Here is a 26314-nt window from a genome sequence, read left to right on the forward strand (position 1 = left end):
GGTACATTTTAGGGTGTTAGGTGCAGACATCTCCCATAGGAATCAATGGGATGTCTGGCAGCAGCGAACTTGTACTTTCGCTATGGTCAGACTCCCATTGATTCCTATGGGATCCGCCTCCTCCAGGGTGGCGGATTGAAAACCAGGTACGCTGGGCCGGAAAAGTGCCGAGCGTACCTGCTAGTTTTTTGATAACTAGCAAAAGTAGTCAGATTGTGCTGTACTTGTGTGCGGAACATCTGGAGTGACGTAAGAATCGATCTGTGTCGGACTGAGTCCGGCGGATCGAAGTTTACGTCACAAAATTCTACTTTTGCCGGTCTCTAGCCTTTGATAACTAGGGCGAATCAGCCTCGCCACAAATACGCTGTGGAATTCCAGCGTATTTGAGGTTGACGGCTTGATAACTAGGCCCCATAATATCAAAACATAAAAGTCAAAGAACATTTGGGTAATAGTGATCATAACATGGTCACATTTTAAATCATTTCCCATAAGCAGTATCTTAAGGGTTCAACTAAGACTTTTCATTTTAAGAAAGCAACATTCAATAATTTAAGGAAATTGTTAAATAACATAAATTGGGACAAATGCAGAGGATAAATGGATAACATTTAAAACTTTGTTAAATAAATATCCATATCAGCAAATACCACATGGTTATAAAAGTAAATTAAATAAATCCAAGCCAATGTGGCAAAATAAAAATGTGTTAAGAGAAATTAGGAAAAAACGTAGTGCATTTAAATTATTCAAATAAAATAGTAAAGACTCAAGATACCAAATATATAAGGAATGTAACAAAGCATGCCAAAAAAGCAATTACATTTGCAATTAATCTTTCATTTTCAATTTTGGCTAAGGATTCTAAGTCAAACCCTAAAAGGTTTTTTAAGTACAAAAATGGCAAAAAATCTAAGAAGGACAATACAGGTACATTAAAATGTCAGAGGTACTAAACCAGTTCTTTTCTTCAGCATACACAAGCAGGGCCGCCACTAGAAATTTTGGGGCTCCTTACTTAACCATTGATCAGACCCACCCACCCCCCCTTTGACATGTGCAATTTTTGACCAAGTGACTAGAACGTATATGCACTTTATTCTTAAGTGTAGTCAAACTTGGAAATGTTGTAACGGTAGTAACACACAAACACAAAAACACACAGACACACTCATACACTGAAACACACACTCGCACATAAGGATTCACATATAGACACTTTAGCAGACACACAATGAAATACACAAACCCACTCAGACATGGACACCCACACAGACACTCAGCACTTGTTTGCATTGACCTGACAAGTAATGAGGTAAACTACAATTTTGTCAAAAAAGGAGATTTACAAGATAAAATATGCAGTTCTGATTATCTTTTTGTCAAGGAACATGCAAACTATTTGATGAAAACAGCATGCAGTGGAAGAAAGAAAGGGCCCTGAACTGCCAAAACAATAATTTAAAGGTTAAAGGAACAGTATACTATCAAATTGTTGTTCCCTTAATGTGTTTCTAATTACTGTTTTTGCCAGCTGCAGAGTATAAAATGTATTAGATTTGCTTTTTAAGGCTTATTTGTGTATATGAATTAGCTGATTTTGTGTTGTGAAGCCACAACCTAATAAATGGGTTGAGCTTGTAGGTATAATCAGATCTCATTACTTTATCACATTGTGTACATATACCTGCTTTTTATCTTATATCTTTCCATAAACCAATCAACAATACTTGGAGAGAACAATGGAAAATTAACATTTTATTAATTTATCTCTTCTATAACCCACTGGGAGAGTAATTTATTCTACTGGTTGTGTTAACACAGCTTAGCCTTGAGGCCAAAAACTTTCAGGATGGGTGGGAATATCATAGGCTGAATAAATATTTCAAATGCTAAAATAAGGGTAGTGGAAATACTTGTAAGCAATTTAATACACTCCAGTAGGTAAATTGGATCATTGAGAACAAATTATAGGGGAGAACATTTGTGTGTGAACTATCCCTTTAAATGTTTGATTGGTGACTTCCAGAAAGGTCTCATTAGTCTCAAAGTCTGTAGAAAGTTGTGAATAATCAGTAGTAAGGTCAAAATGTCCTAAAAAGGAACAGACAATGGACACACACACACACACACACAAATTAAAACACAAACTTGCACATACACCCAAGGAAACAGCCACACACAAGAGAGGAACCAATGGGAGATACTTTGACACAAACTTGAACATACAAGCCCATACTATTAACTGAGGCCTAGATTTAGAGTTCGGCGGTAGCCGTCAAAACCAGCGTTAGAGGCTCCTAACGCTGGTTTTGGCCGCCCGCTGGTATTTGGAGTCAGTGATTAAAGGGTCTAACGCTCACTTTACAGCCGCGACTTTTCCATACCGCAGATCCCCCTACGCCATTTGCGTAGCCTATATTTTCAATGGGATCTTCCTAACGCCGGTATTTAGAGTCGTTTCTGCAGTGAGCGTTAGAGCTCTAACGACAAGATTCCAGCCGCCTGAAAATAGCAGGAGTTAAGAGCTTTCTGGCTAACGCCGGTTTATAAAGCTCTTAACTACTGTACCCTAAAGTACACTAACACCCATAAACTACCTATGTACCCCTAAACCGAGGTCCCCCCACATCGCCGCCACTCGATTAAAATTTTTAACCCCTAATCTGCCGACCGCCACCTACGTTATACTTATGTACCCCTAATCTGCTGCCCCTAACACCGCCGACCCCTGTATTATATCTATTAACCCCTAACTTGCCCCCCACAACGTCGCCGCAAGCTACTTAAAATAATTAACCCCTAATCTTCCGACCGCAAATCGCCGCCACCTACGTTATCCCTATGTACCCCTAATCTGCTACCCCTAACATCGCCGACCCCTATGTTATATTTATTAACCCCTAATCTGCCCCCCTCAACGTCGCCGACACCTGCCTACACTTATTAACCCCTAATCTGCCGAGCGGACCGCACCGCTACTATAATAAAGTTATTAACCCCTAATCCGCCTCACTAACCCTATCATAAATAGTATTAACCCCTAATCTGCCCTCCCTAACATCGCCGACACCTACCTTCAATTATTAACCCCTAATCTGCCGACCGGAGCTCACCGCTATTCTAATAAATGTATTAACCCCTAAAGCTAAGTCTAACCCTAACACTAACACCCCCCTAAGTTAAATATAATTTTTATCTAACGAAATAAATTAACTCTTATTAAATAAATTAATCCTATTTAAAGCTAAATACTTACCTGTAAAATAAATCCTAATATAGCTACAATATAAATTATAATTATATTATAGCTATTTTAGGATTTATATTTATTTTACAGGCAACTTTGTAATTATTTTAACCAGGTACAATAGCTATTAAATAGTTAAGAACTATTTAATAGTTACCTAGTTAAAATAATAACAAATTTACCTGTAAAATAAATCCTAACCTAAGATATAATTAAACCTAACACTACCCTATCAATAAAATAATTAAATAAACTACCTACAATTACCTACAATTAACCTAACACTACACTATCAATAAATTAATTAAACACAATTGCTACAAATAAATACAATTAAATAAACTATCTAAAGTACAAAAAATAAAAAAGAACTAAGTTACAGAAAATAATAAAATATTTACAAACATAAGAAAAATATTACAACAATTTTAAACTAATTACACCTACTCTAAGCCCCCTAATAAAATAACAAAGCCCCCCAAAATAAAAAATTCCCTACCCTATTCTAAAATACAAATATTACAAGCTCTTTTACCTTACCAGCCCTGAACAGGGCCCTTTGCGGGGCATGCCCCAAGAATTTCAGCTCTTTTGCCTGTAAAAAAAAACATACTATACCCCCCCCCAACATTACAACCCACCACCCACATACCCCTAATCTAACCCAAACCCCCCTTAAATAAACCTAACACTACCCCCCTGATGATCTTCCTTCCTTGTCTTCACCATGCCAGGTTCACCGATCCGTCCTGGCTCCAAGATCTTCATCCAACCCAAGCGGGGGCTAGACATCCACTGAAGAAGTCCAGAAGAGGGTCCAAAGTCTTCCTCCTATCCGGCAAGAAGAGGACATCCGGACCGGCAAACATCTTCTCCAAGCGGCATCTTCTATCTTCTTCCATCCGATGACGACCGGCTCCATCTTGAAGACCTCCAGCGCGGATCCATCCTCTTCTTCCGACGACTAGACGACGAATGACGGTTCCTTTAAGGGACGTCATCCAAGATGGCGTCCCTCGAATTCCGATTGGCTGATAGGATTCTATCAGCCAATCGGAATTAAGGTAGGAATTTTCTGATTGGCTGATGGAATCAGCCAATCAGAATATAGTTCAATCCGATTGGCTGATCCAATCAGCCAATCAGATTTAGCTCGCATTCTATTGGCTGATCGGAACAGCCAATAGAATGCGATCTCAATCTGATTGGCTGATTGGATCAGCCAATTGGATTGAACTTGAATCTGATTGGCTGATTCCATCAGCCAATCAGAATTTTCCTACCTTAATTCCGATTGGCTGATAGAATCCTATCAGCCAATCGGAATTCGAGGGACGCCATCTTGGATGACGTCCCTTAAAGGAACCGTCATTCGTCGTCTAGTCGTCGGAAGAAGAGGATGGATCCGCGCTGGAGGTCTTCAAGATGGAGCCGGTCGTCATCGGATGGAAGAAGATAGAAGATGCCGCTTGGAGAAGATGTTTGCCGGTCCGGATGTCCTCTTCTTGCCGGATAGGAGGAAGACTTTGGACCCTCTTCTGGACTTCTTCAGTGGATGTCTAGCCCCCGCTTGGGTTGGATGAAGATCTTGGAGCCAGGACGGATCGGTGAACCTGGCATGGTGAAGACAAGGTAGGAAGATCATCAGGGGGGTAGTGTTAGGTTTATTTAAGGGGGGTTTGGGTTAGATTAGGGGTATGTGGGTGGTGGGTTGTAATGTTGGGGGGGGGTATAGTATGTTTTTTTTTACAGGCAAAAGAGCTGAAATTCTTGGGGCATGCCCCGCAAAGGGCCCTGTTCAGGGCTGGTAAGGTAAAAGAGCTTGTAATATTTGTATTTTAGAATAGGGTAGGGAATTTTTTATTTTGGGGGGCTTTGTTATTTTATTAGGGGGCTTAGAGTAGGTGTAATTAGTTTAAAATTGTTGTAATATTTTTCTTATGTTTGTAAATATTTTATTATTTTCTGTAACTTAGTTCTTTTTTATTTTTTGTACTTTAGATAGTTTATTTAATTGTATTTATTTGTAGCAATTGTGTTTAATTAATTTATTGATAGTGTAGTGTTAGGTTAATTGTAGGTAATTGTAGGTAGTTTATTTAATTATTTTATTGATAGGGTAGTGTTAGGTTTAATTATATCTTAGGTTAGGATTTATTTTACAGGTAAATTTGTTATTATTTTAACTAGGTAACTATTAAATAGTTCTTAACTATTTAATAGCTATTGTACCTGGTTAAAATAATTACAAAGTTGCCTGTAAAATAAATATAAATCCTAAAATAGCTATAATATAATTATAATTTATATTGTAGCTATATTAGGATTTATTTTACAGGTAAGTATTTAGCTTTAAATAGGAATCATTTATTTAATAAGAGTTAATTTATTTCGTTAGATAAAAATTATATTTAACTTAGGGGGGTGTTAGTGTTAGGGTTAGACTTAGCTTTAGGGGTTAATACATTTATTAGAATAGCGGTGAGCTCCGGTCGGCAGATTAGGGGTTAATAATTGAAGGTAGGTGTCGGCGATGTTAGGGAGGGCAGATTAGGGGTTAATACTATTTATGATAGGGTTAGTGAGGCGGATTAGGGGTTAATAACTTTATTATAGTAGCGCTCAGGTCCGCTCGGCAGATTAGGGGTTAATAAGTGTAGGCAGGTGGCGGCGATGTTGGGAGCGGCAGATTAGGGGTTAATAAATATAATATAGGGGTCGGCGATGTTAGGGCAGCAGATTAGGGGTACATAGGGATAACGTAGGTGGCGGCGGTTTACGGAGCGGCAGATTAGGGGTTAAAAGTGTAATGCAGGGGTCAGCGATAGCGGGGGCGGCAGATTAGGGGTTAATAAGTGTAAGGTTAGGGGTGTTTAGACTCGGGGTACATGTTAGAGTGTTAGGTGCAGACGTAGGAAGTGTTTCCCCATAGGAAACAATGGGGCTGCGTTAAGAGCTGAACGCTGCTTTTTTGCAGGTGTTAGGTTTTTTTTCAGCTCAAACTGCCCCATTGTTTCCTATGGGAGAATCGTGCACGAGCACGTTTTTGATGCCGGCCGCGTCCGTAAGCACCGCTGGTATCGAGAGTTGCATTTGCGGTAAATATGCTCTACGCTCCTTTTTTGGAGCCTAACGCAGCATTTGTTTGAACTCTCGATACCAGAGTTAAATTTATGGTGCGGCCAGAAAAAAACCTGCGGAGCGTTAACAGCCCTTTTACCGCCGAACTCCAAATCTAGGCCTAAGTTATCTTTAAATATCAGGAAAAACTGGATAATATTAAAGGGACAGTCTACACCAGAATTGTTATTATTTTAAAAAATAGATAATCCCTTTATTACCCATTCCCCAGTTTTGCAAAACCAACACAGTTATATTCATATACTTTATACCTCTGTGATTACCTTGTATGTAAGCAACTTCTGACATACCCCTGATCACGTGACTTTTTATTTATTATCTATTGACTTGCATTTTAGCCAATTAGTGCTGTGTTGTGTGGACTCTTAAATAACTCCACGGTCATGAGCACAATGTTACCTATATGGCCCACATGAACTAGCAGTCTCCTGTTGTGAAAAGCAAATAAAAAAGCATGTGATAAGAGGCTGTCTGTGGTGGCTTAGAAACAGGCAGAAATGTAGAGGTTTAAATGTTATAAAGTATATTAATATATAACAATTTTGGTTGTGCAAAGCTGGGGAATAGGTAGTAAAAGCGTTATCTATCATTTTAAACAATAACAATTTTGAGTTCCGGAGGAGGAGTTCAGGTGTGTGGTCATGTGATACACCTGCTCTGTTCTACCTTCCCTTCAAGCCATAGGCGAGACCTTCCCTTAGAAAACCCTTAGACCCTGGGCAGCTTGCTTAGCTAAAAATCTATCGCTACTGGAACTCTGCTAGTGCCAAACCATTGCACTAGGGCTGCTTGCTGCAGCAGCAGATGAAAGGACCCACTTCTGCCTGAACTACTGACACAACACTTTGAGTCTCAGTCTAATTTCCCAGCAGGAGAGAGAAACGGATAGAAGTGAAAAACTCAGCATATGTTCACACATATCTCAATAAATACGTTATACACCTCCCTCTTACAGGTGGTGTCTGATGGAGATTTTACCTTGCTGAGCGGCTTCCTTCTGTTACCCGAATTGAATCAAGTTATGAGCCTTGCCTGCTATCAGGAACTTTGTTGACTCAAGTCCCGGTTGCCGAGTGCTGTTTCTACTCCCAGGAGGAGTTCTCTGCCTTTTGATATCAGCCGGGTTTCAACTTAGGCTGCTACCTGGCTGTTTTTCCCCGTTTGCCTGCCTGACCAGGAGCCCGGGCCGTTGGGACTTCGGACGGCTGTGTGCTGATTAGTGCATTGTCAGATGTGAGGAGGAAGGGAGAGTTCCTGAAGACTTTGGCAACAGCAATTGTTATCCTTCTGCTATCCCCTCCCACCAGTGTTGCGTGAGGGGCAAGGAGCGTTGCTGCTTGCCGGGGGGCTCCTGCAGCCAGCGGGTTGCTCCCTTCCATTACGTATCACACAGGGCTTGAACCACGGCAACCAAGTGGCGCTTGTTAGTTTTTGCTTACCTGCTCGACACTCCCCCGCTCGATACTCCCCCTCCCACCGGTGCTGCGTGAGGGGGGGCTGCCTCTGGGGAGGATTCTCCAGTCTCGTCTACCAAAATAATTCTTAAGAACAACGGGTAATGTACTGAATCACTCCTGGCCCTAGTGGATCTTACCTTCTACCGGGTCATGGACTACTAACTTTTGCCTTTTCTGTTTGGTGTCAATACGATCACCTGGACCCTTACCAGCTCTCTCTTCCATCCTAAATCTCTCCTTATAACTTTATTTAACATCCTTATAAGGGCAACGCTGAAAAAGAAGAGATAAGAGTCATGGTATCTGCCCTAAAAAAAAAAAGAGAGATTAGCCTAAGACGAAAAAACATAATCTTATGGCACAAAATTCACAGTTATCTCCTGACCTTGTTTCAATTTTCTTTCTTTTTTTTTTTTTGTAAATAAGTTATATGGGTCTTAGCTTGCACAAGTATAAGTATTCATATTCTCTATGTTTAGTATAACTTACAAAACTATCTTCTCCCCCTTCAGATTGGGTTGTTACTTTACCTCAGTTTTTCACTGTCACAAAAATTGTTATGTTTACATCTAATTTGCAGATGAATTATTAACATAATTTTTTTTTTTTTTTTTTTTTCCTTACTAGCAAATCTACCCCTGGCCCAAATTATACTCTGTTTAGATTAGAGGACCTTAAACTCTTCTAGATATACTTAAAATATGAATATTTAAAGGGACATTAAACACTTTGAGATGGTAATATAAAATGATAAATTGTATATAATAAAACAACTCTGCAATATACTTTCATTATTTATTTTGTCCTCTTTGCCTGTAATTCCATTCTGAAATTGTGAGCTTTTCAGTTCCTCTTAGAAATGGAAGTGCAGAACACTGTTAAATCCAGCACAAGCATTGGCTGCACACTCTAATGACCTATGTATAACTGTCCCTAATTGGCCACAGCAGAGAAGGTAACACAAGTTACAACATGGCAGCTCCCAGTGTTTTATAGACACTAAAACTTTACACTTATTTTGTCACTTTTTAACCCCTTAACGACTGAGGACGTGCAGGGTACGTCCTCAGAAAAAAGGCAGTTAATGCCTGAGAACGTACCCTGCACGTCCTCAGTGTGGAAAGCAGCTGGAAGCGATCCTGCTCGCTTCCAGCTGCTTTCCGGTTATTGCAGTGATGCCTCGATATGGAGGCATCCTGCAATAACCTTTTTAAGTAATCCGGTGCAGAGAGAGCCACTCTGTGGCCCTCTCTGCACTGGAGATCGGTGGCTACCTGCGTTGGTGGGTGGGAGCCGGACCGGGAGGCGGGTGGCGGCCATCGATGGCCCTGTGGAAGTGAAGGGGGGCGGGATCGTGGGCGGGGGTGGCTGGGGGCGCGCACGGGCGTGTGCGCGTGCACGGGAGGGTGGGGGCGGGCGCGTGCACGGGGAGGGAGCGGGTGGGAACCGCTACACTGCAGAAAATGTGCAAATAAAAAAGATTAAAAAAATCGAAAAATAAAATAATCAGCAAAGTGGTGGGGGTTTGTCTGTGGGTGGGGGGGGGGGGAAGCTACACTACAGAAAAAAAAAAAACAAAGAGAAAAAAAAACACTTTTTATTGTAAACTGGGTACTGGCAGACAGCTGCCAGTACCCAAGATGGCCCCCAATAAGGCAGAGGGGAGGGTTAGAGAGCGGTTTTGGGGGGGATCAGGGAGGTTGGGGGCTAAGGGGGGGATCCTACACAGTAGCATATGTAAATATGCTAAAAAAAAATTTAATTTTTTTTTTAAAACCCTTTTATTTTAGTACTGGCAGACTTTCTGCCAGTACTTAAGATGGCGGGGACAATTGTGGGGTGGGGGAGGGAAGGGGGCTGTTTGGGAGGGATCAGGGGGTGGGATGTGTCAGATGGGAGGCTGATCTCTACACTAAAGCTAAAATTAACCCTGCAAGCTCACTACAAACTCCCTAATTAACCCTTTCACTGCTAGCCATAATACACGTGTGAGGCGCAACAGGATTTAGTGGCCTTCTAATTACCAGAAAGCAACGCCAAAGTCATATATGTCTGCTATTTCTGAACAAAGGGGATCCCAGACAAGCATTTACAACCATTTGTGCCATAATTGCACAAGCTGTTTGTAAATGATTTCAGTGAGAAACCTAAAATTGTGAAAAATTTTACGTTTTTTTTAATTTGATCGCATTTGGCGGTGAAATGGTGGCATGAAATATACCAAAATGTGCCTAGATCAATACTTGGGGTTGTCTACTACAGTACACTAAAGCTAAAATTAACCCTACAAGCTCCCTAAAAGCTCCCTAATTAACCCCTTAACTGCTGGGCATGATACACTTGTGGTGCGCAGTGGCATTTAGCGGCCTTCTAATTACCAAAAAGCAACGCCAAAGCCATATATGTGTGCTATTTATGAACAAAGGGGATCCCAGAGAAGAATTTACAACCATTTATGCCATAATTGCACAAGTTGTTTGTAAATAATTTCAGTGAGAAACCTAAAGTTTGTGAAAAAATTTGTGAAAAAGTGAACAATTTTTTGTATTTGATCGCATTTGGCGGTGAAATGGTGGCATGAAATATACCAAAATTGGCCTAGATCAATACTTTGGGATGTCTACTAAAAAAAAATATATAAATGTCAAGGGATATTCAGATATTCCTGAAAGATATCAGTGTTCTAAATGTGACTAGCGCTAATTTTGGAAAAACATGGTTTGGAAATAGCAAAGTGCTACTTGTATTTATGGCCCTATAACTTGCAAAAAAAGCAAAGAACATGTAAACATTGGGTATTTCTAAACTCAGGACAAAATTTAGAAACTATTTAGCATGGGTGTTTTTTGGTGGTTTTAGATATGTAACAGATTTTGGGGGTCAAAGTTAGAAAAAGTGTGTTTTTTTCCATTTTTCCTCATATTTTATCATTTTTTTATAGTAAATTATAAGATATGATGAAAATAATGGTATCTTTAGAAAGTCCATTTAATGGCGAGAAAAACGGTATATAATATGTGTGGGTACAGTAAATGAGTAAGAAGAAAATTACAGCTAAACACAAACACCGCAAAAATGTAAAAATAGCCTTGGTCCCAAACGGACAGAAAATGGAAAAGTGCTCTGGTCACTAAGGGGTTAAACAACTAATGAAACTTTAAAAAATACATCTACATGTTAGTCATGGACTAATCTTTTCTTTGAATGCATCATTCTATCTAGCATGTATTTAGTGTTTAATGTCCCTTTAAGGAGAAGAGGGCTAGGGGTCTAATTTAAAAAATAATCACTTGGCACTGTATTACTGAAGCTTGATGTATGGTGATTTTTTTTGTACTCGAAACTGTTTATATTATTTTTTTTATGACTGTTTCTTTTCCAGTCAATGTATTCTCTTTTTATGAGCTAGCTTAAATCTATTTAATATACCCACAAGGGGGTTACTGGGGCATTTAATTAATAGTTGTAGTATTTATGCAAAATTCCTTTTAGTCATCATAGTACATAAATCGCTTTTCAGCTTAGCCCCTGTGACTATAGATTCAATTAGATTAGAATCAAGGCACTGTATTATTGTATTTATATAAAATTCCTTCTAGTCATCCTAGTATATAAATCTCCCCCCAGTTTAGCTCCTGTGGCTATAGATTTAGTTAAAAGGTTAGCGACCTGATATAAAAAAACATTTATTCTTGTACTAAAGCTATCTTACTAAAACGGTAGCGATCCGTCGCCTCAAATATTATCTGAGTTGGTTTTCCCTTTACTCCACCATGATTGTCTTTTTTCACTGATTTTCACAGGGTTTTTCCTTTATCCTTCGCACTCTCTTTTCATTCCTCACATAACTTTTCAAATTCCCTTCACTTTACCTTTTTTTTTTTTTTGTCTCTCTTCCTAAATATTTAAGGAATTAGTTATTAATTCCCCCCCCTTTTTTTTTCTTTTTTTTTTGCACAGTCACTTTTAAAGAAAAAAAAAAGAAAAAAAGAAAAAAGTTTCACTTTCAATCATGATGGGTAGACAGGGGGACTAAAAGCAAAAAGTATAAAATTATTTTGAGGCTTTTATTGAAGCATAGAGCATTCAAATTTAAATACTGTGGCAATCTGTTTTAGAGTATTTAGGTTGCGGCACAGATTTTGCAGGGAACTGTATGGATAAATATTACCTCAAAAGGCAAAACGAGCGATAGAAGGGCCAAACAAAATTCGGAAATGCAGATTTCTGTACAACCGGCCTCCCCAGGTATTAATGCAAATATTAATGAGACACATATTATAGTTCAACAAATATCCTCCCTTTTTTTTTACCAAAAATAGAAAGTCTTCAGAAAGGTGTAAACAACATATCGGCGGAACTCAAACAATTTTCAGCAAGAATGCTTGAAGTAGAGGAGAGGGTCTCTGAATTGGAGGATACCTCTGTTACGAACTCTAAAAAATTAGAAGACTTAAATCTTCAAAATATTATATTGCATCAGCATCTAGAGGATCTTGAAAATAGATCCAGATGCAATAACTTGCGTCTGGTAGATGTACCAGAGGCTGTGAAGAATAATGAGCTTCTCGCCTTTGTAGAGACCACTCTCCCCACTTTACGCTGGGTTTAGAACCCTCCCTTTTTAGGGGAAATGTGGAAAGGGCTCATAGAATTGGACCAGAGAGGTCTGTGGAGAGGGGTAACTCCCCCCACCAGGTAATGGTTAAATTCTTACACTTTCAGATGAAAATATCTGTTTTGAGAGCATACCGTTTAATTCCTGCTGTGATGTATAATAATGTAAAAATTTCTTTGTTTTCAAGATTACTCGGTGGAAGTAATGAAGCGCCGCAGAGAATTTTCTCCAATATGTACTGCCCTTAATAAAGAGGGACACAAAATTGAAACTACTTACAGCAGTAGGTCCTAGGTTTTTTGATTCACCTGGGGAGGTGAGAAAATATCTTAAATCTATTGCATCATCTCCTAGACACTTATCTAATCATGTTTCTCAGGCAGAATTAGATTCATAGGGCTCACTATTATTATTGTTAGGAATGTACTTGAACTGTCTGAGTCCCCTTAGAGTGGGGTATATCTAAGAATCTTTGTGAAGGTTTGAAATGTTTATGGTAACACTTGTTAGTTTAATTTTAGCTTTGTTAACAGGGAGCATACTTTGGAATGTAAGTAGGGAACTTAAAAAATGTGTCTTGAAGTATTGTTATAACGAAGATAGATGTCACTTAGAATATATCAGAATGTGTTACTTCACTGACACTTTTAGTCCCTGAAGAAAATACATATCTTCGTCTCCCATGCTCCCTTCCCCCTTTTTTTTTTCTCTCTTCTTCCTCTGTTGTCTTTCTCTTCCCCTCCTCTTTACGACTAAATAGATATGACACTTAGATTTTGCTCGTGGAATGTGGGTGGAATCAATTCACCGATTAAAAGAAAAGCAATTTTGACACATATGTGTAGACTGAATGCAGATGTAGCCATGCTACAGGAAACACACCTCAATGATAAAGAACATAAAAAATTAAGAAGTGACTGGGTGAGTGAGCTCCAATATGTATCTTATACCAAGGCTAGTAGAGGTTTAGTAATTCTCTTTGGGAAGAGAAAATCAGTAAAAGTTGTACAGACCCTAAAGGACCCAGAGGGAAAAACTTTTACAAAAACCCAGGACATTCTTACTTGTTTCGAAGATTATTATAAACAATTATATACTAGACAGTCGGATACTAACCCGGCTAGCACTGCATCCTTTTGGGAAAATACTAGATTACCTCAGCTATCACAAGAACAATTATCTAATCTGAATCTGCCTATTACTATAGAAGAAATAAATAACACAATATCTTCTTTGTCCTTGGGGAAAACTCCTGGGCCTGATGGCCTTCCAATTGAATTTTATAAAATCTTGCAAACACAGGTATCAGTACTCCTACTGAAATTGTTTAATACATATTTCACAGAAAAGGCTACTCCTTCTGCATTTTTCTCATCAGCCAATATTACTCTTATTCCTAAAATAAATAAGGATCACACAAGCACAAAATCGTATCGCCCGATTTCGTAACTTAATTCGGATTATAAAGTGTATATGAAGATTCTAGCCTCAAGGTTACAAACTCTCTTGCCAGATATTCTACACGTTGATCAGACAGGTTTCGTTACAGGGAGATCATCGGTGGTTAACCTGCTTAGAGTTCTACATATAATCAACTATTACTGGTCCAGTAGAAATGACTCAAACAGTCAGCTAAAGGAGGCCTTCCTGCTGTCATTGGATGCAGAGAAGGCCTTCGATCAGGTAGAATGGCAACATCTTTTGAACACTATGAGACTTTTTAATATACAGGGTTCTTTCTTACAGGCAGTGTCAAATATTTATTCGGCACCAATGGCACAAATAATGGCTAATGGTTTTTTCTCAGGTGACATCCCTCTACAAAGAGGAACCAGACAAGGCTATCCACTTTCACCTCTGCTTTTTGATTTGGCACTGGAGCCACTGGCTCACAAATTATGTCAAGCTTATGTAGGAATTAATATTAATTATTCATATCATCATTTAGCACTCTATGCAGATGATATGCTGCTTTTTGTAGACCTAAAATTCTTAATATTATAGAAATATTTGGTACTTTTTCAGGGTATAAAATAAATATATCAAAATCTGATATATTATGGTTAAGGAAACAGCCGCATAGTAGAACAACATACCCTTTTAAAGTGGTTACTTCATTTTTAACCTATTTAGGTATTCTTCTGCATCAGAATCCTCACTACCTTTATCAGCTTAATATTAATAGACAATGCATACAGGCGTCTCAGCAGCTTGATAACTGGTCTCTGCTTCCATTGTCTTAATCAGGTCGCATCAATTTAATTAAGATGGATACATTACCACAAATTCTATATACTCTATTGATGCTACCTTTTTTAATTCATAGAGAAGATCTTCTATTACTTAATCGTGCTATTAAACGCTTTCTGTGGAAGAATAAAAAACCACGCATAGCGGCGGGAAAACGTTGTCTCTCATACTCGAATAGCGGATTGGGACTACCAGACTTCAGACTCTACAATTGGGCAAGTCTTCTTAGACTAGTATTTGACTGGCAGCTAGATACTGCACACTTCTATCATAAATAGCTAGAACAAGCAGTTTTGGGGGACATTAATATATCCTTTCTCCCATACATGGATAGGGGTAAATTACCCCCAGCGGTGAAAAATAATATTTTATACAAAGATCCATTGCAAGCTTGGAAATTATCTTTTAAATATTTGAATATTTGTCAACCGGATCCTAAATATATACCTTTGGTAGGAAATCTTGATTTTCCCACAGGCACAGAATCTTTGCCCTTCCATCTATGGGAGACCAAGGGGTTAAGTGTGGTTGGAAGTTTTCTGGAGCAGTCCTCTCGCACAGTGAAAACATTTCAGGAGTTGAGTAAACAATTTAATATACCACATACTCAGTTCTATGCTTATCTACAGACAAGACATTGGCCCCTATTTATCAAGGTCTGTCGGACCTGATCCGACAGTGCGGATCAGGTCCGACAGACCTCGCTGAATACGGCGAGCAATACGCTTGCCGTATTCAGCATTGCACCAGCAGCTCACAAGAGTTGCTGGTGCAACACAGCCCTCTGCAGACTCAAGGCCAATGGGCCACCAGCAGGGGGTGTCAATCAACCCGATCATACTTGATCGGGTTGATTTCCGGCGATGTCTGTCCGCCTGCTCAGAGCAGGCGGACAGGTTATGGAGCAGCGGTCTTTGTGACCGTTGCTTCATAACTGCTGTTTCTGGCGAGCCTGCAGGCTCGCCAGAAACACGGGGCATCAAGCTCCATTCTGAGCTTGATAAATATGCCCCATTATGTTAACAGTCTCAAAGATAAAAATGAGAACTTCTGGAACCCCTCACCATTTTTGGCTATACATAATGCATTCAAAAGGGGACATTATTCAATTACTCTACTTTATCAAATCTTATTACGTAAAACAACATTAGAGCTGCAAGAGATGCTTGTAGACAAGTGGAGGTTGAGGATTGGAAACTCAATTATTTCAACTCTAAAAAGGAGTTTAGAAAAAACTAAAAAAGCCACTTTGTCCTCTCAGTTGAGAGAATCACAGGTTCGTATGTTACATCAAGACTATCTTACCCCTAAACGTATTTTGCGTTGGAACACACTGAAAGGTAATCAATGTGTTAAATGCTCAAAACCTGCCCCAGATATATATCATTATTTTTATGATTGTCCTGTCATTAGAATTTTCTGGGGCAGGTTACAACATTGGTTACTAACAACCTTTAATCTTAAACTTATTATTGGCTTGGAGATGATTTGTCTCCTAGATTGGGATATCAGTGTAAATAAGTTATGTCCTATTTTACCTCTGATCTTCCTGTTAGCCAGAAAGTGTGTTCTATCTGTGTGGATAGAGAGGAAATACCCTATGGTAAGACATCTTATTCATAAGTTGTGGGCACAGTTACTTAGTGAACAATACAATACTCAATTCGATACAACACAACGTTTGCAGATATTTTTTAAAAAATGGGAATGTTACATACAAACTTTGGATATATCAAAACAAAAACAGATATTATTCCCCTTTTTACAATCAGAATATGTGTTAAATGCTCATTTAAGAGGTGAATGGTCCTTAGTGTATAAAGATTAAAAATATAATATTCAAGATTACATACAGATTGACGGGGAGTGGAAGAGGAAGGGGAGGGGGAGGAGGGGGGGAAGAGAAGAAAAAAGGAAGAAACTTTCTTGCCTTTCACTCCCTTTTTTTTTTTTCTTTTCTCTTTTCTGGTTTTTGTTTGTTAAGTTAAGTAATCAAAAAAAATAAGAAAAAAACTCCCCAATGTGATGGTACAAATACATACCTATTAAAATGCCTGTCGACCCACTGAGAAATCTCAGATATATATATGTTAATGTATGATACGGTAATTTATTGTATTGCTATTGATGCCTGGCAACTCACTCTGCGAAGTGGGATGATGATATAATTTGTATTATTGTACCCTCTATTGGTTATAAATAAAATAAAAATAAAAAAACAATAACAATTTTAGTGTAGACTGTCCCTCTAATGTAAATAAAAGGTAAATAAAACTCCAGGCCCAGATGGAATACACCCAAGGATTTTACATGAATCTAGCACTCTTAAAGACAAACCTCTACTCTTAATTTTTCAAGACTCGTTATTCTCAGGCATAGTATACCAGGACTGGCGTGAAGCTGATGTGGAGCCACTTTTTAAAAAAGGAAGCAGGGCTGATCCAGGAAGCTATAGACCGTTAGTCTGACATCAATAGTGGGGAAGATACTTGTGGGGATTATAAGGGATTATATTGATGATTATATTTGTGTAAACAAGATTATGAGTTCAAATCAGCATGGTTTTATGAGTAATAGATCATGTCAAACTAATCTAATTAGATTCTACAAGGAAGTAAGCAAAATATAGTTAAAGGGGATCAGTTGATGTGATATACTTGGATTTTGCAAAGGCGTTTGATACAGTGCCACATGAGAGACTAATATACAAAATTAAGGAACTATGAATAGCTGAACATTTTAGCTCATGGATAAATAACTGAATAAAAGACAGGGAGCAATGAGTAGTAGTAAACGGATCATACTCAGATTGGACAAAGCTAATCAGTGGAGTCCCCCAGGGATCAGTGCTGGGCCCTGTTCTTTTTAATATTTTTATTAATGACTTGGAGCAAGGATTAAATAGCAATATCTCTATTTTTACAGATGATACAAAGTTATGTAAATTCAAGCCAGGATGAACTTGCTTTTCAAGGGGATCTACAAAAATTAGAAGAATGGGCAGGAAATTGGAAAATTAGCTTTAACCCCTTAATGACCACAGCACTTTTCCATTTTCTGTCCGTTTGGGACCAAGACTATTTTTACATTTTTGCGGTGTTTGTGTTTAGCTGTAATTTTCCTCTTACTAATTTACTGTACCCACACATATTATATACCGTTTTTCTCACCATTAAATGGACTTTCTAAAGATTCCATTATTTTCATCATATCTTATAATTTACTATAAAAAAAATATTAAATATGAGGAAAAAATGAAAAAAAACACACTTTTTCTAACTTTGACCCCCAAAATCTGTTACACATCTACAACCACCAAAAAACAACCATGATAAATAGTTTCTAAATTTTGTCCTGAGTTTAGAAATACCCAATGTTTACATGTTCTTTGCTTTTTTTGCAAGTTATAGGGCAATAAATACAAGTAACACTTTGCTATTTCCAAACCACTGTTTTTCAAAATTAGCGCTAGTTACATTGGGACACTGATATCTTTCAGGAATCCCTGAATATCCCTTGACATGTATATATTTTTTTATTAGAAGACATCCCAAAGTATTGATCTAGGCCCATTTTGGTATATTTCATGCCGCCATTTCACCGCCAAATGAGATCAAATAAAAAAAAATGTTCACTTTTTCACAAATTTTTTCACAAACTTTAGGTTTCTCACTGAAATTATTTGCAAACAAATGGTTGTAAAAGTTTCTCTGGGATACCCTTTGTTCAGAAATAGCAGACATATATGGCTTTTTGGTAATTAGATGGCCACTAAATGCCGCTGTGCATCACACGTGTATTATGTCTAGCAGTGAAGAGGTTAATTAGTTAGCTTGTAGGGAGCTTGCAGGGTTAATTTTAGCTTTAGTGTAGAGATCAGCCTCCCACCTGACACATCACACCCCCTGATCCCTCCCAAACAGCGCTCTTCCCTCCCCAACCCCACAATTGTCCCCACCATCTTAAGTACTGGCAGAAAGTCTGCCATTACTAAAATAAAAGGTATCTTTTAAAATAATATATATTTTTATTTAGCATATTTACATATGCTGATGTGTAGGATCCCCCCTTAGCCCCCAACCTCCCTGATCCCCCCACAAACAGCTCTCTAACCCTCCCCCTCCACCTTATTGGGACCCATCTTGGGTACTGACAGCTGTCTGCCAGTACCCAGTTTATAAAAAAAAATGATTTTTTTTTCTGTAGTGTAGCTTCCCCCCCCAAAGAACAACCCCCCTCCCCTCCCAGATCCCTTAGATGCTTTTTTTAATTAAATTTAACCCCACTTTTCTTCAATAATTTTTCTGTAGTGTAGCCATTCCCACCCGCTTCCACCCTGTGCACGTGCGTCCATGCAAGCCCCCGGCGATCCCGCCCACCTGTTGCATCAGCAGATGCATCGATGGCCGCCCACCCGCCTCCCAGACTAGCTCCTACTCACAAATGATACCGGCCATCGATGTCCGGTGCAGAGAGGGCCACAGAGTGGCTCTCTCTGCATCGGATGGCCAAGGAGGGTTATTGCAGGATGCCTCGATATCGAGGCATCACTGCAATAACCGGAAAGCGGCTGGAAGCGATCAGGATCGCTTCCACCGCTTTCCAAGACCAAGGACGTACGCCATACGTCCTCGGTCGTTAAGTGTCTTTTTTTTAGGACGTACGGTGTACGTCCTTGGTCCTTAAGGGGTTAAAACTAGAAAATGCAAGGTTCTACATTTTGGAAGTAAAAATAAGCAGGAAATATATTATTTAAATGGGACTAGACTTAACTTAACATCTTATTTGTTGCAACTAGACTTAACCAAACAGAAGAGGAAGGAATTTGGGAGTAGTAATAGATAAGAAGCTAAAGATACTAGTATGTGTTAAAAGAGGCATTGATGCAAGGGAGGAAAGCATAATTCTGTCACTATATGAATTCCCCTGGTAAGACCTCACTTTGAGTAAAAAGTGCAGCACTGGGGAGCGGTCTCAAAAAAAGACATTGCAGACAAAGCTAATGAGGGGAATGAAGAATTTAAGATATGAGAAGAGGTTAGCCATAACCGGTCTGTTTTCTCTAGAAAGAAAGGCGCTTGAGAGGTGACATGATTACTTTATATAAATATATTCAAGGCCAATATATAAAGCTGGCAGAAGCTCTGTTTATTCCAAGAAAATTGTTTGTGACACATGATCACAATTTAAGGCTGGAGGAAAAGAGATTTAATCTCCTGCAATGTAAACATTTTTTCACTATAAAAGAAATCAAATTGTAGAACTCATTACCTAAGGAAGTAATGAATGCCATTACCTTAGCTACCTTTAAAAAAGGTTTACATAGGATACATATCTGGCTAGAAATAGAATTCAGGGATATGATTGATTGTGTTAAATGGGTAATCATTTTATGTAAGTATATTAAGATTTATATAGGTTAAACTCGATGGACCTCTGTCTTTTTTTAGCCTCATCTACTATGTTACTATGTTATTATTATATATATTATATATGTTACTATATTATTATAGTCAGGTCTGTGTACTGTGCCTTTGTCTTTTTACTCACGGAGTCTTAATAAAGGTGAAGTTTTAAAACGTATCTTACCAACCTTACTGTTCTTTCGAGTATTGGGTTCTATTTTGTTTCACTGAAAGGTGTTGAAAAATCTTTGTTTACTATGTTATTATGTTAGATCTGTGTTACCACCAGTGGTGAATATTAGGTTATTAGAATTCAGTGAACTACATAATTAAATATTGTTTTATATTTCCTAGGCCTCTATTTATCAAGCTGTCAACCGCAAATACGCTGGAATTCCGCAGCATATTTGTGGCAAGCCTGATTTGCCTTAGTTATCAAAGGCTAGAGACCGGCAAAAGTAGAATTTAGTGACGTAACATATGATCTGCCGGACTCAGTTCGACACAGATCGATGCTTACGTCACTACAGATGTTCCAAACGCAAGTTAGGCACAATCTGACTACTTTTGCTAGTTATCAAGATCCTACCAGGTACGCTCAGCACTTTTCCGGCCCAGCGTACCTGGTTTTCAATCCGCCGCCCTAGAGGCGGCGGATGCCATAGGAATCAATGGGAGTCTGACAGCAGCGAAAGCTCATGTTCGCTGCTGCCCGATATCCCATTGATTCCTATGGGAAATGTCTACATCTAACACCCTAACATGTACCCCGAGTCTAAACACCCCTAATCTGCCCCCCCTACACCACCGCCACCTACATTATACTTATTAACCCCTAAACCGCCGCTCCAGGACCCCGCCACCACTCTAATAAACGTATTAACCCCTAAACCACTGCTCCCGGACCCCGCCACAAATAAATAAAGTTTTTAACCTCTAAACCGCCACTCCCGGACCCCGCCTCAACTAAATAAAGTTATTAATTCCTAAACCGCCGCCCCCGGACCCCGCCGCAACGAAATAAAGTTATTAAGCCCTAAACCACCGCTCCCGGCCCCGGCCGCCACCTACATTATATTTATTAACTCCTAATCTGTCCCCCCTACACCGCCGCCACTATATTAATTTTATTAACAACTAAACCTAAGTCTAACCCTAACCCTAACACCCCCGCTAACTTAAATATTATTTAAATTAATCTAAATAAATTTACTATTATTAACTAAATTATTCCTATTTAAAACTAAATACTTACCTATAAAATAAACCCTAGATAGCTACAATATAACTAATAGTTACATTGTAGCTATCTCAGGGTTTATTTTTATTTTACAGGCAAGTTTGCATTTATTTTAACTAGGTAGAATAGTTATTAAATAGTTATTAACTATTTAATAGCTACCTAGTTAAAATAAATACAAAAGTACCTGAAAAATAAAACCTAACCTAAGTTACAATTACACCTAACACTACACTATCATTAAATAAATTAAATTAATTAACTACAATTACCTAAAAGTAAATACAATTAAATAAAATAAACTAAAGTACAAAAACAAACACTAAATTACAGAAAATAAAAAAATAATTACAAGAATTTTAAACTAATTACACCTAATCTAAGCCCCCTAATAAAATAAAAAAGACCCCTAAAATAATAAAAATCCCTACCCTATACTAAACTACAAGTAGCCCTTAAAAGGGCTTTTTGCGGGGCATTGCCCCAAAGTAATCAGCTCTTTTACCTGTAAAAAAAGAAATATAACCCCCCCAACATTAAAACCCACCACCCACACACCCAACCCTACTCTAAAACCCACCCAAACCCCCCTTAAAAAACTAACACTAACCCCCTTGAAGATCACCCTACCTTGAGCCGTCTTCACCCAGCCGGGCACAAGTGGACCTCCAGAGGGGCAGAAGTCTTCATCCGATCCGGGCAGAAGAGGACCTCCAGATGGGCAGAAGGCTTCATCCAGGCGGCATCTTCTATCTTCATCCATCCGGAGTGGAGCGGGTCCATCTTGAATCCAGCCGACGCAGAGCATCCTCTTCCATCAACGTCCTAACGAAAAATGAAGGTTCCTTTAAATGATGTCATCCAAGATGGTGTCCCTTGAATTCCGATTGGCTGATAGGATTCTATCAGCCAATCGGAATTAAGGTAGGAAAAATCCTATTGGCTGATGTAATCAGCGAATAGGATTGAGCTTGCATTCTATTGGCTGATTGGAACAGCCAAAAGAATGCAAGCTCAATCCTATTGGCTGATTGGTTGTGGGTTTTAATGTTGGGGGGTTGTATTTCTTTTTTTACAGGTAAAAGAGCTGATTACTTTGGGGCAATACCCCGCAAAAAGCCCTTTAAAGGGCTATTTGTAATTTAGTATGGGGTAGGGAATTTTATTATTTTGGGGGGCTTTTTTATTTTATTAGGGGGCTTAGATTAGGTGTAATTAGTTTAAAATTCTTGTAATTATTTTTTTTATTTTCTGTAATTTAGTGTTTGTTTTTTTTGTACTTTAGTTTATTTTATTGTATTCAATTGTAGGTAATTGTAGTTAATTAATTTAATTTATTTAATGATAGTGTAGTGTTAGGTGTAATTGTAACTTAGGTTAGGTTTTATTTTACAGGTACTTTTGTCTTTATTTTAGCTAGGTAGTTATTAAATAGTTAATAACTATTTAATAACTATTCTACCTAGTTAAAATAAATACAAACTTGCCTGTAAAATAAAAATAAACCCTAACGGCTAGATTTAGAGTTCTGCGGCCAAAGGGGTGCGTTAGCTACGCGTGCTTTTTTCCCCCCGCACCTTTTAAATACCGCTGGTATTTAGAGTTCACAGAATGGCTGCGTTAGGCTCCAAAAAGGGAGCGTAGAGCATATTTACCACCACTGCAACTCTCGATACCAGCGGTGCTTACGGACGCGGCCAGCTTCAAAAACGTGCTCGTGCACAATTCCCCCATAGAAAACAATGGGGCCATTTGAGCTGAAAAAAAACCTAACACCTGCAAAAAAGCAGCGTTAAGCTCCTAACACAGCCCCATTGTTTTCTATGGGGAAACACTTCCTACGTCTGCACCTAACACCCTAACATGTACCCCGAGTCTAAACACCCCTAACCTTACACTTATTAACCTCTAATCTGCCGCCCCTGCTATCGCTGACACCTGCATATTATTATTAACCCCTAATCTGCCGCTCCGTACACCGCCGCTACCTACATTATACCTATGTACCCCTAATCTGCTTCCCCTAACACCGCCGACCCCTATATTATATTTATTAACCCCTAATCTGCCCCCCACAACGTTGCCTCCTTCTACCTACACTTATTAACCCCTAATCTGCCGACCGAACCGCACTGCTACTATAATAAATGTATTAACCCCTACTCCACCTCACTCCCGCCTCAATAACCCTATAATAAATAGTATTAACCCCTAATCTGCCCTCCCTAACATCGCCGACACCTAACTTCAAACATTAACCCCTAATCTGCCGACCGGAGCTCACCGCTATTCTAATAAATTTTTTAACCCCTAAAGCTAAGTCTAACCCTAATACTAACACCCCCCTAAGTTAAATATAATTTTTATCTAACAAAATAAATTAACTCTTATTATATAAATTAATCCTATTTAAAGCTAAATACTTACCTGTAAAATAAATCCTAATATAGCTACAATATAAATTATAATTATATTGTAGCTATTTTAGGATTAATATTTATTTTACAGGCAACTTTGTAATTATTTTAACCAGGTACAATAGCTAAAATAGTTAAAATAATTACAAAATTACCTGTAAAATAAATCCTAACCTAAGTTACAATTAAACCTAACACTACACTATCAATAAATTAATTAAATAAAATACCTACAATTATCTACAATTAAATAAACTAACTAAAGTACAAAAAATAAAAAAGAACTAAGTTACAAAAATAAAAAAATATTTACAAACATTAGAAAAATATTACAATTTTAAACTAATTACACCTACTCTAAGCCCCCTAATAAAATAACAAAGACCCCCAAAATAAAAAAATGCCCTACCCTATTCTAAATTAAAAAAGTTCAAAGCTCTTTTACCTTACCAGCCCTGAAAAGGGCCATTTGCGGGGCATGCCCCAAATAATTCAGCTCTTTTGCCTGTAAAAAAAAACATACAATACCCCCCCAACATTACAACCCACCACCCACATACCCCTAATCTAACCCAAACCCCCCTTAAATAAACCTAACACTAAGCCCCTGAAGATCTTCCTACATTATCTTCACCATGCCAGGTTCACCGATCGATCCAGAAGAGCCTCCGATGTCTTGATCCAAGCCCAAGCGGGGGGCTGAAGAGTGATGCTCCGGCTGAAGTCTTGATCCAAGCGGGCAGAAGAGGACATCCGGACCGGCAAACATCTTCATCCAAGCCGCATCTTCTATGTTCTTCAATCCGATGACGACCGGCTGATCTTCAAGACCTCCAGCGCGGATCCATCCATCTTCACCGACGACTTCCCGACGAATGACGGTTCCTTTAAGGGACGTCATCCAAGATGGCGTCCCTCAAATTCCGATTGGCTGATAGGATTCTATCAGCCAATCGGAATTAAGGTAGGAAAATTCTGATTCAAGTTCAATCCGATTGGCTGATCCAATCAGCCAATCAGATTGAGCTTGCATTCTATTGGCTGATCGGAACAGCCAATAGAATGCGAGCTCAATCTGATTGGCTGATTGGATCAGCCAATCGGATTGAACTTGATTCTGATTGGCTGATTCCATCAGCCAATCAGAATTTTCCTACCTTAATTCCGATTGGTATGTGGGTGGTGGGTTGTAATGTTGGGGGGGGGTATTGTATGTTTTTTTTTACAGGCAAAAGAGCTGAATTATTTGGGGCATGCCCCGCAAATGGCCCTTTTCAGGGCTGGTAAGGTAAAAGAGCTTTGAACTTTTTAAATTTAGAATAGGGTAGGGCATTTTTTATTTTGGGGGTCTTTGTTATTTTATTAGGGGGCTTAGAGTAGGTGTAATTCGTTTAACATTGTTGTAATATTTTTCTAATGTTTGTAAGTATTTTTTTATTTTTTGTAACTTAGTTCTTTTTTATTTTTTGTACTTTAGTTAGTTTATTTAAATGTATTTATTTGTAGGTATTTTATGTAATTAATTTATTGATAGTGTAGTGTTAAGTTTAATTGTAGATAATTGTAGGAAGTTTATTTAATTTATTTATTGATAGTGTAGTGTTAGGTGTAATTGTAACTTAGGTTAGGATTTATTTTACAGGTAATTTGTAATTATTTTATATAGGTAGCTATTAAATAGTTATTAACTATTTAATAGCTATTGTACCTGGTTAAAATAAATACAAAGTTACCTGTAAAATAAATATTAATTCTAAAATAGCTACAATATAATTATAATTTATATTGTAGCTATATTAGGGTTTATTTTACAGGTAAGTATTTAGCTTTAAATAGGAATAATTTATTTAATAAGAGTTAATTTATTTTGTTAGAATAAAATTATATTTAATTTAGGGGGGTGTTAGGGTTAGGGTTAGAATTAGCTTTAGGGGTTAAAAAATGTATTATAGTAGCGGTGAGCTCCGGTCGGCAGATTAGGGGTTAATACTTGAAGTTAGGTGTCGGCGATGTTAGGGAAGGCAGATTAGGGGTTAATACTATTTATTATAGGGTTATTGAGGCGGGAGTGAGGCGGATTAGGGGTTAATAACTTTATTATAGTAGCGGTGAGCTCCGGTCGGCAGATTAGGGGTTAATAATTGTAGGTAGGTGCCGGCGTCGTTGGGGGTGGCAGTTTAGGGGTTAATAAATATAATATAGGGGTCGACGGTGTTAGGGGCAGCAGATTAGGGGTTCATAGGGATAACGTAAGTGGCAGCGGTGTGCGGTCGGCAGATTAAGGGTTAAAAAATTTTAATAGAGTGGCGGCGATGTGGGGGGACCTCGGTTTAGGGGTACATAGGTAGTTTATGGGTGTTAGTGTACTTTAGAGCACAGTAGTTAAGAGCTTTATAAACCAGCGTTAGCCCAGAAAGCTCTTGACTACTGACTTTTGTTTGCGACTGGAGTTTTGTCGTTAGATTTCTAACGCTCACTTCAGCCACGACTCTAAATACCGGTGTTAGAAAGATCCCATTGAAAAGATAGGATA

This window comes from Bombina bombina, chromosome 5 (assembly GCF_027579735.1).
Source record: "Bombina bombina isolate aBomBom1 chromosome 5, aBomBom1.pri, whole genome shotgun sequence".
NCBI classification, from domain to species: Eukaryota; Metazoa; Chordata; class Amphibia; order Anura; family Bombinatoridae; genus Bombina; species Bombina bombina.